At 40.5% G+C, this 14,368-nt stretch overlaps 1 protein-coding gene across 15 annotated transcripts in view; it reads left to right on the top strand.

The window, feature by feature from the left end:
* Positions 1-14,368, top strand: part of ADGRL3 (adhesion G protein-coupled receptor L3) — an 875,465-nt gene that overhangs the window by 231,694 nt on the left and 629,403 nt on the right. The window contains exon 3 of one of the 15 annotated variants that reach the window (XM_090036863.1): positions 6,472-6,550. The exons of the other annotated variants lie outside the window; for them this stretch is intronic. The gene's annotated coding sequence lies outside the window, so the exon portion shown is untranslated. The remainder of the gene's footprint in view (positions 1-6,471; positions 6,551-14,368) is intronic. 15 annotated transcript variants of the gene reach the window in all.

Raw genomic sequence — 14,368 nt, 5'->3', positions numbered from 1 at the left:
TATTAAACTTCTGTCCCAGATACCCTCCAGATTCAAGTTAACTCACAGTCCCTCAGGATCCCAGTATGCTTCGGACCTCCACCACAAACCCCCTTCCCTCTTGTTGGGGGGTGGATTAGGGAGGCTAGCTAAGCTGTTTGCTTCAGCAGAGTAGGGAGGCATGCTCTAGTACCCCCTGGCTTCTGTCCTGAGGCACTGCAGACATGTGGCTGCATTTCCAAAATCAAAAGTGAATGTCTGTTCACTTGCTTATTGGTTCAATCTGCATAGCTTAGGTTAACCTGCAAAGATAGATTCAATTCAGCTTTGGGCTATCTGACTGTTTGTTCTTAGTCTGCTAGGATTTACCAATGAACAAGTTAGTTGAAATGCAGAACATGCATGTATAAAACTACTGTAAATGTGCAATTTTTTTTTTTTTTAAAAGCCTCAGTCAGTGATGTTTCAATGGGACTAAAGGGTGCTGGTCATGTAGCTATATTAAACCTAACCTGCCTTAGCTTACAGAACTGAAAGGTAGCTAGGAATTTCCCTGACACTTTACCGTGCCTGTGACTCATGCAGAACACCATACCCCATGCTGCATTCCAGAACAGCAGGTCCCAGGTCCTCCACATAATCCCTGGCTCTAAGCATCATACCTGTATCCCTGTTGCCCTGCTCCATCAGCCAGCTGGTTACTATTGAGCAGACTTATTGAAGGCTACCATGGCACTAACTCTCAGCTTGGCAATCGCATGATTTGTAGAGTGGATTTTACGTGATGAGCAAATGTTTTGCTTGAGTTGGTTTTCTTCTTCTTTTTTTTCTCTGTTTTGTAAAAAATTACCATGTATACTGCCTTGTCATATAAATGATGCATTGTGCTGAAGTATTAATAACAACTATCCTTGAAATTATCTTTGGTGCATTTTCTTGGTGATGGATACATACAGCGCAACTTCATTTACCACATTTTCTCACATTCCGTGGGCCCTGTAATAAGGTACATACATTGGTTTTGGAAGGCGTGATAAAAGAGAAAAAAAGATCCTTCCTTGTAGTAAGGAACTAGGTAGCAGGAGCTATGGAACCAAGCCTGCTTGTTTTTTGCTGTCCATAAATTGCATACAGATTTTACTTTTACTTTGGCCCAGTAAGAGGCAGAAACTGATCTTGCCATATTTCTTGCATGAAATGCGTACTCCAGTTTTCAGAAGCTTTAAAAAAAAAAAAATGCATGTTGTCTGTGGATAAATATGGTACCATCAAATTCCATAGAAAATCTCCCAATCCTTTTACACATTTCCTGCTTTCCTGCTATGAGATCATCAAATGTATGATAGACCCCATTTTTTACTTGGCTCCAGTTTTACATTTGTCCTTAGGCTTGAACATAAGTAATAAAAGTCTTCATAGGAAAGAACCTTAAAGAGGCTATGGTTTCATCTGGGGAGAGGGAAAGAAACCCAGCCACTACATGTACAGAGAGAAAGTTATTGTGAACCTTTCAGGGTGAGAATTAAGGTTCCTCACACAACCTTAACTCCAGTTGTCTGGCTCCCTTGGACTGTCACACTTCTCTCTTGTGTTTTTACTCTACTGCATGTGTGGGAGGATTGTTGAAAATGTGAACAATGAATTTAGAAATGGTTTTAGACATCTCTGCCATTGACACTGTTTGATGTTTTGTCACCACTGTAAGCTCTGGATTTTCTGTGCAAGTGCCATAATGTCATCATCTCATCCTAAGAATTTGAAAACATATGCACACAAGATGGATGTCTAAAGACACATGTCTAAATGGTGAAACCTCAGTGAATAGGAGGAAATTATTTCCTCCAGTATAGTCTTTTTAAAGAAGAATACATACAGCATGTATTTCTTCCCCCTTCCTCTTCAGTCATTGTGGTCTGGGACAGACATTGCATAAACTTGTTTGAACCAAATCAGTTAAGTGTGATGCTACATTCAACCAGGTTTATCTCAAACCATTTTCAGCCATTTTCAAACTGACTTATGTGCACTGGATGTCTGTTCTGTTACAGGTTTAAACCAATTTCTGATGACTTAAATCGGTTTACATGTTATGTCTGTCCCTAGCCTGTATGTCTTCTGTACTGAGAGAAAGCTTAAGGACTTTACATCCTCTCTTATTTTTGTTTTGTGGTCTTGCATTATTGTAATTTCTCTGCATTTATGAGGTGGTACTTCCACTAAAACTTGGGGACTTACAAGGCAGCACCCAGTCTATAGGATTTGGGCACCTTATTTTCCTTGCACAGTTTCAAAAATGACACTTTAAAATGTGTTTGTGCATGTGCTTGCACATGCACACGCACACATACAGGCTTATGTACATTTTCTCTTTTTAAACTGCTTCTAAGGCTTTTTCTAAAAGGGTAGGTGGAATATCACTTGAGTGCTAACTCCCAGGTGATGCTTTCTCTTGTGTGGCTTCTGTATTTATATTTTCATAGAATTTAATGCCAAGAGGACACTTATATTCAGCTGGTCTGACTTCTTGCATAGTATGAACCATAGAACTGCACTCTGTAGTCCCTGCATCATGCAATTTATGGCCTATACACCCACTTACAATAAATCAAATTATCTTCTTGACTAATGTCTCCCATTTCTAAATCCCCAGACATCCTTAGATGCATTTTATGCTATCTAAAACTCAAATGAAACGTCTTGATAAGGGATAGGTGGTGATAGAAAGGTGACAAATATTAAGTACGGGGCATAATGAAGAACTTCGTTGGTGGAAAATCTGTTTAAGGGCTAATTGTTTCTACAAATTAAATTAGTATGTTAATGTACTTCTGGGGTGCTCTGAGAAACTTCATTAGTAGGAATATGACAATGAGAAGTAATTTTACTTGCACAGAATTAACACTTAACATTGATGGCCACTGAATAAAGAATGTGTAGAGAAATGAGATGAGCAGCTCCTTTTTTTTATTAGTTGCTTATGTAGTCTAAAACTTCTTCAGAATTAACCTTCTTGTTCCTATTTGCTTGCTTTTTGTGAACTTGTTACATAGTATTATACCTCTAGCCTGAATTCTTGTGCAAGTGTGGCTACAATGTGGCTAAGTGCAGAGGGATACTGGTATGCTGAGTTATAGGTAAGCATTAATGGCCTGTGTTTATGCCAGTAATGACCAGTTAATGACTACTGAGGTAGACTAATAAGTTGGGGCTTCTTGATGCTTTAACTAGTTATTCCCTGATCAGCAAGGAACTACAGACAGAGTGTATTATTTCTATGTTATTATTTAATGGATATTTCAGATCAGTACTGAACTGACTGTACAACCCAGTGAATTGCAGTCACACTTTGCATATAGTCTGCATTATCTTTGTAACAGCACCTAATAGTAACTGTAAGAAAATACTGTACAGTGATAGGAGATGAAGAGAGATCATTAAGCAACCACTCAAGCCGGCAGGCAGTCATTCTAAGGCTAGTTGGTAAGATTTTCAAATGTGCTTAGCATTGTTCTAACTTGTGCTCTGTTTGAATTCACTGATAGCTGCTGGGTATTATGGAAGGGATCTTGGAAATAAAACTTTCTGCTCCTGTTTTGGAGAATCTTGGCATATATATATATATATATATATAGTTTGAAGTGTCCTGTCCATTGTATTTTGGACTTGGGTGAGTGCTGTATTCTTCTTTCACATTATTAACAGTCAGTTGTAGCTTCGCTGATGTCAGTGGAGCTGCAGTTTTGTAAGACGAGATACAGGCATGTCCTCCTTTTATTATTACAGTATAATCTATTTAAATACAGAGCTTTGGGGCTTAACTGAAATACAGATAAAGCATGTTAGCTCTAGTGTAAGCGATAGGCAAAAATTGGTACTGGCATTATGGTATGCTGTTAAATGCTTTTAAATAATGTATATAGCTGATGTGTGTGTATGTATGTATGTATGTGGAGGAAATGTGCCTACCTATCCCAGGCTGGAAGTTGGTCCTCGATGGCCAGTCGGGGTCTCCTTCAGCTCAGTGTTGTCCAGAGGGGGTCATCGGCAGGGCCTCTGGGGTGGATAGGCAGCGTGACGTGGAGCTGGTCTGGTTCAGATAGAAATCGCATTCTCGCTGGGTCTGTCTTCACTGCCCCTTTTTGTAAGGGCAGACCTTGTGTGACCCTAGTGACAGGAGGCATGCCCAGGCAAGGGTCAGCCCCTGGTGTACTGAGCTTGTGTGCTCCATTCAGGGATGTGCAGTTTCTGGTGTCTGTAATGGTGGGGGTACAATGGTAGAGTTGCTGGTTCTGCAGGGTCTTTTGTCTTCCAAATGCTGGGCTCTTGTCTCTGTTCCTGGGTGAGGTCCATGGTTCCTGGATGAATCAATGCGAGGTGATGGCCTGGTTGTTACAGGCCATTCAGTAGAGGCCTGCTACCATTGTATTTCAGTCATTCCCAATTACTCTTATTCATGCAGGAACCAATTTACATGGGAGGGGTACATGAATCATACAGTTGCAACACAGGGGATGCCCAGGCAGAGGACACAAGATGGAGGCTTCACATAAACTTGACATGACTGACGCTAACTTACATATATAGACCTAAAACAGTAATCACACAATATAAATGCAGTACAAACATAATAATTATCACTTATAAAACAGTGGGTATTGATATCAAAATAGCAGGGAACTTATTTGCAAAGAGGGGAGAGAAAAATAAAATTTACTAACTAAAATAAAATGTTAAAACTTATCCTACATCTTAGCTTACTTATACTTATTTATAGGGAATAGAGAGGGAAAGAAAAAGTCAGAAATGGTTGGGGAAGGGGAGGGAATGTATTTTAAAATAAATAATAATAAAAAAACAAAAAACGGGGGTTTTGCTACAACTTCTGTCTGCCCCACGGAGATAGAGCAGACAATTTGCAGTCCTTCAGCATCCCTGCTCTCGGCCCCACTCTTCCCCACCCAGAGCAGGGATAGAGCCTGGGTGTCATAGCTCCCAGTCACACTCCTGTTTGGCAGCCCTCTAGTGGCAAGTCATAGCTGTGCAGGCAAGAAACAGGATTACTTTGCAACGTGCGACTGCTCACATCATGAGATCACTAACACCGCTTAACATTCCACAGGTTTAGACTGGTCTAAGTGTAATGTGCATCTTCACCCTTACAACAATCTGCTGCTTGAGGAAGTGAGGAGACCAGTTCTCTCTGTCTGTAGGGAAAAGAATGGATCCCAGTCAATACCCAAGCTAAACTTAGTACAAGCCATTAGCTTCAGTTGGGTTGCTCCAGTTAAACTGAAGGCAGGCATTGTAATTGATCCTGCTTTCAGTTGCAGAGATCCAACTGCTGTTGACTTTAATAGACCCTGCCACGTGCATCTGAGAAATGCAAACAAGGCCACCAAGTGACACAGGGTGATTCAAGAATTCCATGAAAGTTGGGGAAATAGCTCTGGCTTCTCACTAGCATGAATGAATGCAGAGTTTGGCCCACTCACTGTTTGTAGTGTGGCTTTTCCATAGCATTTCTGGCATTTTCTTTAGGTTTCTACAACATTTGATGTTTGGAAGACGTCTCATGGTATCACTCAAATTCCAAGTGCGTTCCACTTTTGCTTAGTTTAGTTCACTGTGGGCGCATCTGCACGAGATGCTACATTGCTGTGTGGCACCAGGACTGCATGTGTGGGCGGATTATTGAAAAAGTGAACAATGAGTTTAGAAACCATTTTAGATATCTCTGCTCTGACACACAACCTTAACTGCAGTTGTCTGGCTTTCTTAGATTGTCATGCTTCTCTCTTGTGTTTTTATTCTAAAACCAGTACTAAGAGACAGTGGGGCACATGTGTAGACACGCCCTGTTACAACATTAGGGAAAGTTTCTGCCCACTTAGTGGTGCCATACTTCTCAAATCGTACCATTGATTTCAGTGGGCCCACTCATGGGGTAAGGTGCTAAAGAATAAGAGTGACAGGATTTACACCTCCTGAGACTGAGGTGGAAAGGATTGCATATATCCGTGTAATATAATGTCCACTGAACATCATTGGACAAAACATGGAGTTATCAACTCAGAAAAATCTCCCATCTGTTTCATTATTCTCCTTTTATAATAATAATTGACCTTGACTATGCTCTTTGACAGACTGAAGGCAGGAGTAACCCACTGAAGTCAATATAATTGCACATGTGTAAACTAATGCCAGTGAGAGCACAATAATCTAGTCCAAAGTCTTCCAGCCTAAATTAGCTGCAGCTGGGCTGAGATTTCATTTACACTTAAACTATGTGGCCCTTGCCAATAGAAGTGGTATTGGTGTAAGACCAAGGCCACAATCTCAGATGAATATAAATGAATACCCTGACAAATGACAATTAATGTTTTTCTTATTCTGTTCATTTTCCATCTTCGATATTGCTGAGAATTTAGGGACAATTCCTTTCAGCTTTAAGGGTGCACTTAATTTATGGTCAACTTTTCTACTTTTTCTTAGGATTATTTGTATTCTGTGATCTCTGGAAAAAGAAAAAGCATGGGAAAGTAAAGAACTATTTGGTGCTCATTGCACTCTTGTGAGTATAAAATAAAAATCTCAAGTATGGAAGGTTTCCAGATACTGCACTCCAGACTCGGAGAGACCTTGGATGGAAGGAATCCTGGCTTCCCTGACATCAGTGGGAGTTTTGTTGCCAACTCCAGTAGGACCAGGAGTTCAGCCAGTTGTTGAGAGTTCTTGCCACAGGTGACAGGGTCAAGAGGGCTTGTCTCATGGCTAGATGCTTAATAGTTTCTGCTAACTAAAACTATTCTCCTGCTGGCAAGGCAGGAATAAAAAATTCTTTGGTCACAGGATACTGCCTAAACAGTTACTGTTGCATGTTTGAAGGGTTGCATATTCCCAGTATTTATGTATTTGAAAGGTTCAAATATTTTTGGAATGTAGGCGCTTTGATTGAGTTAATGGGTGACTGTGGGGTTACTCCAAATGATACAAACACCATGTTTGAATCTAGAAGAAACTTTCAGACTACAGAACACCTACTGGCCTGTCCATGTATTGGGGAACCATGCGCCAACAAGGACTACACTAAGGCTACAGATTGAGCAGTAATGCATGCTTGTTTCTGGACCCAAACTTGAACATGTTGACAGGACATGAGAAGACTATAAATATTTTAGAAGTTCAGCTCACATATGTGTTTTTTCTTGATATGAGAGCACATTTCCTGGCTTTGACTTGAACAGGCATCTTTATCAGTTCACTACTCTGTTCACTGTGTTGCCCTGTTATTGTTGAGATGACATTACCTCTGTGAAGAGCTGTGCTTTGGCCTGTAATAAACATTATGGAAAGAGAGTCATAACTCCTGCCACTGAACATTTACAGGACGCATGCTAATCGGTGCCTGGAGGACTAGTTCAGTAGCTATGGTATCCAAGAAGGACTTGGGACACCTGTGTTGTGTTCCCTGCTCTGACTTGCCCCTGTGCCTGTGAGTCAGTTGCTTTCCTTGTCTGCAACTGTGTCTCTCCTCCCATCCTTTGTCTGGCTGATTTATGTGTCTGTATAGTGCTAGCGCAGCAGGGCCTTAATCACCACTGTAAAACAAATAATCAATAATAATAAGTACTCAAAGCATCAGGATCTTCAGCAACAAAAGCACAAGCTGAAGAAAAATCCTATGGTGCACAGACTTCAGCTGCTGAGTACATATTCACTGTGTAGGGGCGCTTTGGCTTTGTTGCTGTGAACACACAAGCTAGCTAGCTTAAGGCAAGCTCTGGTGCATCTACAGATGCTACAGTCACACCTCTGATTTGCAGTGGAGAAACAGCCAGCACCTGTGTTAACAGGAGTCATGTATGTGCAGAGATAGAATGAGCCCCTTGTTTTAAAAAGTCAGGCTCCATTTTATTACTTCCCACAATACAGTCTAGCTGCCATATACAATACAACTGTGTGATAATTCCTAGCTTTAGAATATGAGTTTCCTTGCCCAGTGTGTTTTATAGTTTTTTATGAGCTCTTATATGTGGCTTGGACTATACAAAGAATTAGGAAACCTAGGTGTATGTTTTTTTGAATTGCCCAGAAAGTAAATAGGAACACTTTGTAATAACAGACAGAAGCCCTTGTAAATGCACTTATAAAGAGCAGGAGAGGTGATCTGAAACAAACGATTTATTTTTGTGGCTAGAGGAGAAGAAAACAATTAGTTATTTTAACACATGGCCCTAACAGTTGCTGCTATAATAGGATGTTGGGAAGTTCTTTGTGTACCTCTTTGGATATAGAGTTTGTTCAGTGGTTTCTTTTTCATAGATTCATAGACATTAAGGGCTAGAAGGGACCTCAAGGAGAAGGAAAATGCTGAGAAGGAACATTGGTGTACCGATCTTTGGGGTTGCTGGGGAGAGATCAAGTAGTTTACAGTAACTGTCATTAATCAGTAAAAAGGAGGAATCGCTCTTCAGTTATATGTATGTGAAAAAGTTCCAGGTTTTTGTTCTTTGACAGAAATGTGTTAAATGCTAGCCTGTGATTTTTGTCACAAGCACTGAATTACGTAATAAAGTAGCTATTAGCTGTCCAGGTTCCATATTTTAAAATGGCTCCTGGTTAAAATCCTACTCTCCCATACCAGCTCAGTTTTGCTGGCTTGCATGTAGAAGACACAATCAAATCTCTCTTCCTTACTTGCCCACCTGCAGGGAAAAGAAAGTAGCAGCCTCAAGGGAGCTATTATCTCTGCTCCCTGCTACCTGTGATAGTCACCTGTGCAAGGGAGTATAGTAGGTAGGTGTGTACCACAGAGCATGATTGTGCCCAGTTATGAGCTCTGTGTCTAAAATGAATGATTTCTGATGGCCTCAGCAGTGCCACTTTGCCTGGGGGTGGAACAAGAAACTGGAGATGAAGGTAGTGTGGTTTGCTGCTTAATATTATTGCTCTTTTATATGATTTAGACTGTTTTGGTTACTCGGGGAGTAGCCGTGGCAAGACGCAAATAGGCTGCAGATAGCTTCAAATCTCCAAACCCCTTCCTTCATTACTATGCAGTGCAAGTGCCTGTTGGCACAGGGACAAATTCCACTGTAAATTATGCGCGATTTACATGAGAAGCTCATTAATTCTCCAATGCTGGATTTAGATGGTTTCATTTGTAAAGGGTGTCATTTTAAACACTGCCCGAATATATTTGCCACTATCTGCTGACTCAGAGTGTGTGCTAAAAGATGATAAAACAATAAAGGGGGTATATTCTTTTAAAAAAAGGATGCATCTCTCTAAGTGTGGAGATTGTGCCTGTTAGACACAAATTGAGTCCCTTTGTATTAATTTTAACCATCTCAGCATGTGCATGCAGACCCAAGTCAGTGCTTCCAGGGTTTATATTCCTATTTATAAGCAGAAGCCTTGTTTTCTTTCAAAACTCTTTCTTCAGGCTAAGCTGGGGTCCTAATGTTTATTATATGTGGGTTTGAAATTTCTTGTTAGCACTTCCCATTTTCCCTTTCCTACCTTTAGCTGAGGTGGGTGATGAGTCTCCAGGTATTGCATGCTGGAAAACAAATGGTGATGCAGCAGCAAGATGCCAGGAGTGCCAATTAAGCTTTAAGCTGTGGCTGTGTTACACATCATGCCTGACTCCAAGCAGCAGCACTGCTGCATTTAAATGGCTGTGTGTACTGTATACGTTGGTTGCGTGCTGAAACAAACACATTGTCTCTTTGTGCAGTAACAGCACTCATCGATTTAGAATTGTTTTGTGGAAAGGCAGAATCCTTTAGTCAGATTGGTATTTGTTTCAGTTGTCATTATGGTGTGTGGGGCAGATTCTGTTCTCAGTGACAACAGAGTAAATTCAAAACAATTTTACTGTGCTCACTAGAACCTGGTGTTATTTTAAAAGAATATAAATGCCCAGGGTGAGATCTTTAATAACAGTCGACCTTGGCCTAAGTCTGTTAATTGTTAAACTCATGGACTTCAGTGGAATCAAAAGTAGGCTAATCCCAAGTGCCTACAAAATCTTGCTTGGAGAACACAGTGTGACATAAGAGTATGAAACTCATATTTAGGCTTATTCCCATCCAGAATTATTTTCAAATATGAAGCCATACAAATAGGCCTTCAACAAGTATTCTCTGCCTTCTGTCTTTCCTATCTAATAGCCTGCTCCTGTTGAACTCTGCAAAAAGTTGTTTTGATCATAGCTAGATCTTAAATTAAGATGTGTGTATACATTAAAATAATCTGGGACATTTCTCCCAGGTTAGTTCTCCTGGTAGAGAAAACTCCTCAGTCATGCATGCGGATATTTGAATGCTGAGGCCCTGAAGTGTGGAAAGCTTGCAGGGCTGACACTGCACAGCTGGATGGTGTGTGTGCTGTGAACACATTTCAGCATGCTTTTCAGGCTCCCTTAGTCTACCTGGCAACGCATGGCAGAAGTGCATAGGGCAGCTTTGATTGGTTGACTTAGACTGTCCATGGTCAGCCTCTGTTTCCCTGCAGCAATGTAGAGATTGTGAAGGGCGCGTATTCTGCTCTGTTGGAGCAGCAGGGTCCAGACAATGACACACTGTCTTCTGCAGGTGAGTGGGGATTCTGGAGGACTGTGCTGTCTTCTGAGAGAAGCCACAGCCCAGAAACTCTCCAGGGAATGAGTTAATCCTGGTTGTTCCCAAATTATTGTTCTACTGGAGCAGCCATTTTTACCATAGGAGAAAAAGCCTGATCATCTGTACACTCATGGTTTATCCTGGGAGAGCAGCAGCTACCCAAGAAGAAACTGAATGACTGAACAAGACCTTAGTATCACAGTATCCTGGGTCTGCACATCAGTAAATATGTTTTGTGGGGTGAGGGGTTGCGAATTAGAGAAAGAATGAAAATAAGTAAATTACGCTAGAACTTTTTTTTTGCAAAAAATAGCTCTTCTGCGTGCTTCTTGGCTATTGTATGGTGTATAAATTTGTCAAGAAAACTGTTGTTCATAGTGGTTAGGCAAATAAAAAATCCTTTGTGGACCTGCTTTTGTTTTGGAATCTGTACCTGTAGCCCATAGGTGCCATTTTCCTAGGGCAAATATAGTTATAGCCATGATCAGAGAAATCGCTATCAAAAGTTTGCATTGAGTCAGTGCAATTCTTAACTCTTATTTAATCATACCACTGTACTCAGCAACACAAATCTGTCCCATTAGCTAAAAGGACTATATGTTCATTTGCAACTTTTATTTATTGTTTTAATCCAGCATCTGGATTCAGTTGTTTCCTGATGGAGACCTGAAACTGAAAATCAGATGATGGCATAAGTGTTCTATTGCACGTTAGTATACAGTGAAGTTTTAAGTTGCAAATGATAATTATTTAAAATGGGGAGTTACAGTTAGAAATTTTTTAAGGATGATTCAAACAACAGGACCAGGACAAGCTGCCAAACTCACCTTTGAAGCCTCTGGCCTAAGGAAACTGTTTCTTGACATCTCATTATTTTTCTCCTGTTATTAGAAACAAATGTAGACTTCCTGCACATGTATTAAATATGGCATACATTTAACAAAGCCCAGCTAAACAGCAATTCAGAAAAAGAAAATATGCCACGTTGTTTTGTAGCCTCATTTGTCAGGATATCATTCTGAGCTTTTTTATGATTTGTGAGATAGAGCAAGGGACATTTTTTTTCCTCTGTGTAACTATAAATCCACTGTGATTCAAGTTCTGCAGTCATGTATATGTTTAAATAGCTTCACGGAGGGGAAAAGTGCACACATTCTTTTTAGTCAGGCCAAGCATCCACCATGTAGGCCTCACAGGAGTATGGGTTAATATAAAAATTGATTAGTGCATGTAGAAATCACACATAGGCCATGATAACAACATGAATCAAAATAGGTCCCAGTGAATCTGAAACTGGGCATACCATATATGGGTTGCACAGATTTGATGGAAAAAAGTAGTTTGTTAGTTTTTGAGTTGCCTCCACGGCCAACAGATAGAGAATGAATTGATAAGTCCATCATAGATACCAAAACAAGGATCAGAGTGACCTTGGCAAGCAGGTGCCCCTCTCTGGTGGGAAGGTTGCTCTAATTGAAGAGAAGTGGAATGTGGATGATGGTGCAGAAAGATATTTTTAATAATTAATGAGGACTAGGATGTGTATGCTGTAAACATGAAGTTGTTTTAAAAAAGAACCTGGGAACCTTTAATACTTTGTACTGGGCATAAGCATGCCTGTACCATACCTGCAAATAACCCAGCTAGCACCATCGATCAGCTGGTCATGAACGCTAGTGTTTAGGCTAGTTTGTAGACAGTATACCCCGCCAAGCTTTTTGTCACTAAGAACAAAAGCCTGCAGCCTCTTTCTTGTAACAATGAGCTCGTTAGGGGCACAGCATCTAACAGTATCCTAACAGTGCTTGTGCAGACCATCCGGACTGAAGGAACCTGGCATGACTCATTCACCTAATCCCTGAGCAACACTAGTAGTCAGATAGGGTGCATATACACATTGGAGCAGACTCAATTAATTGAGTTCTAATTCGAATGCTCCAGCATGCTGCAATGTCATGTCCATTCAGCGTCCCACATTTCAAAAGGGTGGCAGGGGCATTGAGTGAGCTTTAGTTAAAGTGCCTACACCAGCATTTTGAAGCATGGGATGCTAAATACCTGTGATGCTGTAGCATTTTAATTAGAGTGACTGTCTGGGAACTGCTCTAATTAAACCCCCCCTTAAATGCCAGAGCATGTGTATAGACACCCATGGAGTCTTCCCGGACAACACTGATGACTCCATGGACTTCTACACATAGTTGCTGTTCTCATTACAGTAGAAGGGTGTTTTCTGCACCCTGAATGAAGCTAAGGAGCCTGTTGGAGATGGGGCATAAAAATCATCTCAACTTGTAGGCAGTATACAACTGACCTTCCATGACCTTTGTTTCCACTGTGAGACTAGCACAGATGCTAAGAGGATGCTGTACCTCACATGGAGTTGATGGCTACTAACTTCATGTAATTGCATATTATAGCTGGTTGGAATGCGTTTCTTACTGTGAGAATTCCTCCCCACTACTGCAACAAAGAGTCTTTTCTACCAAAAGCTTGAAAAGAATCATGTTTATTTTTATTAACTACAAGATTGTTATAGGAAATTTAACCAAGAAAAAGAGAAAACCACTCTAAAAGGGATCAGTTATCTCTCAAATACAGTAGCTATGCTTCATCCACTGGTTCAGCTTCTGTAAGACCTTGAAGTGAGTGACAGTCAAATGGTGGGCTACATGGTATTGGAGTATGAATTGTTTGGAAAGCCAGCCTGGAGGGCATCATTGGCTTCCATGCAATAGCACTGCGGTGATTGTGCTGTAACTGGGGCCTTTCAGAACACATACATACTCCCTGCATGACTTTCACCATATAGGTAGCCACTGTTCATAGACTCTGTGCAAGCACGTTCCACTGTGCTACATAACCGGGAGGAGACATTTCAATAGAACATCCTTTTTTGAATCCATGCTAGAGTTGTATAAGTGCTACAAAGTCATTTCAATTTATTGGTTTACCTTAGCTAAATTTTAGATGTGGAAAAACTTTAAAAAATGATTTCATGTTCTTCCCAAGAGAATTAATGAGTATATTCTGACTTTTTTTTTTTTTAACCTCTAACAAATGAAGTACATGTAGGGTTGCTCTCTGAAAATGGGTAGACTTTAAGAGTTACTGCAATTTAAATGGGAGGGAAGGCTGCTGGAAGACCTTGTCGAGAGGCCACGGCATGTACAGACATTTGCCCTCCCAGGAGAAACTCCCTTGGGAGTGATTTAACTATGGTTATTCCCAATTTATTTTTCTCCTGAAGTGGCCATTTTTACTGTAAGAATAAAAGACTGAACATCATTTGAGTCCAGCCTTTTTCTCCCGCCCAGGTGGGGAGGTCGGGCTTGAAGATCTACAAGGTCCCTTCCGACCCTACTTCTATGATTCTGTGATCTGTATACTTGTGGTTTCTCCTGTCCAGTGATTCTTCCAGGAGAAACTGAATGTTTGTATGAGACCAAAGTCATTTGAGCTATGCCAGTTCACCCCAGCTGAGGTTCTATCTCTCAGATTATCATTTTACTAGTTATTATGCTTCCTAAGAAAATGTATTTTCCCAGTGCAGGTGAGACCTTAATGAGATATTGCTTCTTATTGAATATAAAAGCTGTAGTGGAATTATTAATATATTAATCCAGAATGGCTGTTAATTCATGTGTTTTAATTTGATATATACAATGTACCTATTATTATTATTTCTTTTAGATATTATGGTAGCAGATATAGGTGCCAATAAAGATGAAACTTTGATTGTGCTGTGCACAATTAGAGTTCCT

The sequence above is a fragment of the Crocodylus siamensis genome, chromosome 2 (assembly GCF_052110815.1).
Source record: "Crocodylus siamensis isolate JL-2025a chromosome 2, ASM5211081v1, whole genome shotgun sequence".
Classification (NCBI taxonomy): Eukaryota; Metazoa; Chordata; order Crocodylia; family Crocodylidae; genus Crocodylus; species Crocodylus siamensis.
Note: the sequence above shows the minus strand (reverse complement) of the source record. Positions and strands in the feature narration are given on the sequence as shown.